Source organism: Rhagoletis pomonella, unplaced genomic scaffold (assembly GCF_013731165.1).
Source record: "Rhagoletis pomonella isolate Grant_MI unplaced genomic scaffold, Rhpom_1.0 Rhpom_scaffold_00007, whole genome shotgun sequence".
NCBI lineage: Eukaryota > Metazoa > Arthropoda > Insecta > Diptera > Tephritidae > Rhagoletis > Rhagoletis pomonella.
The window spans coordinates 12,047,216-12,053,308 of NW_023458561.1; the positions used below are offsets into that span (position 1 = coordinate 12,047,216).

At 32.7% G+C, this 6,093-nt stretch overlaps 1 protein-coding gene across 3 annotated transcripts in view; it reads left to right on the forward strand.

Moving 5' to 3' along the window:
• The window catches only part of LOC118742329, a 212,823-nt gene that overhangs the window by 160,104 nt on the left and 46,626 nt on the right, over positions 1–6,093 (forward strand). The window lies entirely within an intron of this gene.

The window sequence follows — 6,093 nt, forward strand, 5'->3', positions numbered from 1 at the left end:
AAACACATATTTTTAAAAAGTATGCGTATTTTTAGAGAAAATTGTTTGTACGCCACTATTATATAACTGATTTGTGTTATTTATTATTACCAGGGAACGAATTTTATGGAAATTGCCTTTTTTTCTGCTAAAGAGATAGACTATATTCGATTAAGGATGTCCACGACTTAGCTTTCCCTGATTCCATATATACACATTTGATGTTGCCTTTTTTTTGCCTTTTTTAAGATATCTGCCTTTTCTACCTTTAAAAAAGTGATTATAGCATTTACAATTTTTTTTTAAGAATAAAAAAATATACACATTGCCCATGCGGCTTATAGAAGCGCAGAGACCTCTTGGCAAATTGGTGTTGGTAAAATTCAAAGCCGTTATCTCAGCTAACGAAGGCTTGGAGACAATAAGGGGTGTGGATAAAATTGTAAAGGGCAAGGAAAACGCCCTTATTCCTGATAATATGAACGTTTCAAACGTTCCATATTTAAATTGGGCGCCGCTTGTATCAACTTACGTCGAGCACACATTTAGTACATTCAAGGCTTTTCTTCGCGAAAATCGAATGAAAATGCTGCCAGAAAACTTCAAAATGCATCTTGTGGTTCAATGTTACTACAACTATACAGATTAAAGTTTTATGAGTTAGAAACTAGAAAGGATAAAATAGTCAAAGATTCTAAGTAAAAATGTTTCATATAATGAAACTAGTTCATAGTTTTTCTCTTTTTACTTGTAATATAAACCTTTCTTTTTGCTTTTTTTGCAATACCTAGTGCCTTTTCCTGCCTTTTTCGATATTTTGTTTCGCCTTTTTTTGCCTTTTTTGCAACACCTAGTGCCTTTTCTTGCCTTTTTCACTAATTTATTTTGCCTTTTCCAGCCTATTTCCTTATTTTATTTTGCCCTTTTTTATAGGTTTTTAGGTCCTAAAAATCTTTTCCCTGATTATTACCATCTGAAAGTATTATATTCGTTGGTTTTAAAAACTATATTATAACAAGATCTCATTTTTAAAATAAACGATTTAATAAATCGATTTCATGAATTTTGTTAAAAAAATTGGCGCTTTTTGGATTTTAGTTTTCAGAAATTGCGTTTTTTTTAAACAATCTGGACACCCTGATCTGCAGTCTAAGCTTTTTAATTTGATACATGATTTTGGAAAATCGAACGAACGGATATGAGGGCATTGATTATTAAATTTTTTGGAATTAATTGTTCAATATGTGGCTACTCTTAAAAAAAAAAACAACAGTTTGCACATGTACAGGCCAAGCGCTTTAATTTGACATTTTTGAAAATCGAGCCAACGGTGCAGATCTTTTGTCCTGGAAGGCGTGAAATTTTTTATCAGCTATAACTTCGGAACTATAAGTCCCACGAACTTGAAATTTAGTATGCAGACATATCAAGGGCAGGTGCCTATAGGAGGGTATATATAAATGATTTTGTAAAAGGGGGCGTGGCACATCCAATAGGAGTGAATAATTGTATCAGCTATAACTTCGGAACCATAAGTCACATGAAATTGAAATTTTGTATGCAGACGCATCTACGGTAGGTGCTTATATGTAAATTTGTAAAAGGGGGCGTGGCACATCCCTAGGCGTGGAAAATTGTATCAGCTATAACTATCGGAACCATATGTCAGGCGAAATTGAAATTTGGTGCGCAGACGTATCTATGGTGGGTGCTTATTAGGGATGCCTATCCCGGGATCCCGGTGCTTTTGACGTCCCGGAAATTCCGGATCCCGAAAATCTTGAAATACCGAATTGATAGTACGAATTTATTTATAAATTTTGAAGTATGATTTTTGTAAAATGCCGTTTTGACTGCAATTAACAAAAAGCTTGAAACTGTACTTTTAAAATGCAGTCTGAGCCTTTTTGGAAGAAAAGTTCAATGAATTTACTCATAGCGTCGCTAATGTAAACGAAACAGAGAGTTTTAAGGAAAAGTTAGATAATTTCTTAGTTCAATCTACTCAAAACTTCCTCAAATCGAAAAACTTATAATTTGACCGACGTGCTGGTAAAAGAAGTTAAAATATTTTGTAATGGAGGAGATAGGGGTGGCAGTTCAGCCTAAAAGCGTTGATGCCGAAATATGTTTTTCATCAGTAGGTTTTGTATGTAAAAACTGCAGGGCAAGCTTAGAAGACTCCGCTTTGAATGCTTTACTGCTCTTATGAAAACATTTTAAGTGCAATAATAACAACACCGGAAATAAGGGGTGTGTGTTTTTAACCAGACCCACCTACCAACATGTATTTCGACCCGCTGAATCCGATTCTGAGATCCGTTTGACTCGTACACCCCCAAAATTTCTAGTAAATTGCGAAAAAAAATGGCAACAAATTCTCCATTCGCCATTTCTTTATAGAGTAGAATAAACATGTTTAGAGAAATTGTTTTTGTATATTTTTGTTTTATGTTTTTTTATTTATCGTTACTTTCAAAAGTACCTGGTATTTAAATTATTATTTGTGATGTATACGTTCCCCAATCACATGGTTTTTTAAATATAATTAAAAAAATGTTTTACTTTAAAATTTGTCTGATTGAATAAATAAATATCGCTGGCGTAGAGTGCAAAGTTGCTAAGTCCCAATTTAAAAATTGTACAGGAGAGGAAAAAACTTCGTATAGCCATTTTCTTCAAGTATTTCGCAAAACTTTGAATACAACATTTTGCCTGTTTAAAGCAAAGCAAAACTCCATACGAATCAAAGGGATTCGATCCATCGGCGTAGCCAGAATGAAATTTAGGGGGGACAAGGACCTTTACCCTTTTCGAAACGATGCAATATTAATTTATCTAGCCTCTTATATAAAAATATGATTTTTCATTAAAAGTGAAGTTAGCAACCTTTAACTCTAAGCTAGCGATATATGAGTTTTACAATCAGTTTATCGTAAATTTTAAATAGTTTTATTTAATGGTATGTTTAAATGCTTTCAGATATTGAATTTTTACTCATATTCATAAAATTTATGACTCAATTTGAATTCCGGGATCCCGGGATTACCTAAAAAATATCCCGAAATCCCGGAATCCCAATTTTCGTGATATTTTGGCATCCCTAGTGCTTATAGTAGGGTATAGTTTGTAATTAGTTTGTAAAACGGGGCGCGGCACCTTCCATGAGCGTGAAAATTTTTTATCAGCTATAACTTCGGAACCATTAGTCACATGAACTTGAAATTTGGTGTACATATATATCTATGGTAGTTGCTAATAGTAGGCTATATGAGACATTCTTTTTCATATCGGACACCAAATTTGGTGTCACACATTTTTTTTATGGGTTCTATACATAAAATAAGCTAACACGTGTTCGAGGAAATTTTTTTAAATCTTTTTTCTTCGGAGATATGATCTGTCAAAATTTGCATTTTTTCGTGATTCTGACTAATCATGTACTTCTTCAAATCTATCTCGGGTTCTGCACGTCGTTTTAAAGCTATAAAAACGGGCTTAACATTTATATATATAAGATGGTCAAGATTTTCCTAAAGCTAACTTAGCTATTAACAGCTGCACTTTTTTAAGTTGATTTGCATAGTGAAGACCAGTAAATTAGAGATTGAAAATTATACCATCATAGCCCTTGTTTAATTCTCTATAAAAAACGTGGTTCAAAAAAATGGGGGTTTTTCAAGAACTATTTTTAAAGTATTTTTCTTTATGACGAGATGGTTTATTTTGTAAGAAACATTAATTTTTTGTAATTTATTTTGGAAAACTTATTGTTTAGAGAACAGCTAAACCTTTGACAACAACATTGTATTACGAAATTTATTTACTCCAGTATTTTTTCTCCTCACTGTAGTACGACTTATGTATTTACTTTGCAATTGTATGTTCATACTTGTATATAAGCATAATGTATCTAGTTGCTATCACCTTTTTCATTTTCTGTTCTCTGCGCTTTGCATGTGCAATGTCATTTCGGTCATACTGTAAATACATATACATATTGTTGATAAAACTTTCAGTCTGCAAGAGCAGCTTTGGCATTAATGAAACCAGTTATTGTACAGACAGCGAACTAAGCATTACTTGTTCATCCTTTTTTTTTAATTGGGAAAAGTATTGCAAATATGTACAAGTACTGAAAAGGCTCAGATTTTTCTGTAAGGCGACAAACCCCTTGAAAAGGGCGTGGCAATATTGCAGTACTAAAGTTAGCAAAACGCGGATTTTATTGCGGATTTCGACAGAATATCGCTTCTTTAACAACATTTGTTCCAAAAATATTACTTCTGGATAGGTATTCTATCGGAATCCGCAATAAAATTTTACTGTTTGCAAAAACTCGATGTTTAACACCTTATCTATATCTATATCTCATCATAAGTTTTCGAAAATAAATTACAAACAATTTTTGACTCTCACAAAATAAACCATCTCATCATAAAGAATAATATTTTAAAAATAGTTCTTGAAAAACCGCCATTTTTCACCACGTTTTTTCCAGAGAATTAAATAAGGATTACGATGGTATAATTTTGAATCCCTAATTTACTGGTCTTCACTATGCAAGTCAACTTCAAAAAGTTCAGTTGTTAATAGCTAAGTTAGGACAATCTTGACCATCTTATATATATAAATGTTAAACCCGTTTCTTTAGCTTTAAAACGACGTTAAGGTGAAGTCTCTACGCTAAAAATTCAAATTTTTACAGATCAAATCTCCGAAGAAAAAAGATAAAAAAAAATTCCTCGAATACGTGTTAGCTTATTTCATGTATAGAACCCATAAACAAAATTTGAAGCGAATCGGAGCCATGACAACTTTCTTTACGAAATCAGTCCGACTGAAAAAAGAATGGCTCATATATAAATGAGATTATAAAAGGGGGTGTGGCACATCCCATAGGCGTAAAATTTTTTACCAGCTATAACTTCGGAACCATAAGTCACATGAGATTGAATTGGAATTCAGATACTATATCTATGGTAAGTGCTTATAGCAGGGTGTATATAAATGAGTTTGTACAAGAGGGCGTGACATTGAAATTTGGTGTGACGGTCTATGAGGAATGCTTATAGTAAGGTATATATAGGTGAGTCATTTGAAAGGGCAAATCCCAGAGGCGTGAAATTTTGCATCAGCTACAACTTCGGAACTACAATTCACAAGAATATGAACTTTGGTATGAATACATATCCATGGTAGGTGCTTATAGTAAGGTTTGTATACATGAGTTTGTAAACGGGAACGTGGAGCATAGCCATGGAATTTTTAATCAGCTATAAATAGTCACATGAACTTGAAATTTGGTATGCAGACATATGTATATGTGGGAGGCGTTTAGAGTTAAGTATATATAAATGTCTTTGTAAAAGGGGGATAAATATGCATTCATCTATTATATCACTTGGATATTCAAAACTGTGTTTTTTTAACTCCCGTTTATTAGCTCGGGATGTAACTATGTAATATTGATGCGCCTAAAAGATGCAGCGATTTCTATTATCAAATTACATACCTGATAACAGTACGAATGGAAATTATAATAATGAGCTTTTAGTTTTTTAAACTATAATTTTATTTAATCTTACAGTCTTTAGACTATTTCGAAATGGAAAGATTAAATCGTTTTTTTGATCACGCGATGCTGCTAAACGAAAAATGTTCATTCATAATGAATAAAACTCCTTCCGAAATAAACATTCTACCGGAAAAGTGCAACTATACAAAAACAGCTAAGCGAATAGGCAGCTAAACGGAATGTACCGTAGTAGACTAATTTTCTTTTAAAAATTCTATCGTTGCCTTAATCCACCTAATATTAATAATGAAATCAAATTTGTAGTAGGCTCATTCCATCTCAAATCACCCAGGCCGGGGGAAAGTGAATTTAAGTTTGCGATAAAACTCACAGGGATTGTTCCTTGAACAATTTAAGGAGACACGTATTTTTTCTTTTTGCTCAGAAATGCGATTTTTTTGAATAATGAATTTTTTTCTTTTTGAGAACGAACGCTTCTTTTTTCCTCTCTTAATAGCAACTTTTGATGAAATCGCTTATAACTGCCGCAAAAAAAGCAAGGATTTTAACGATTTTTTTTTTAAATTGCAGATATT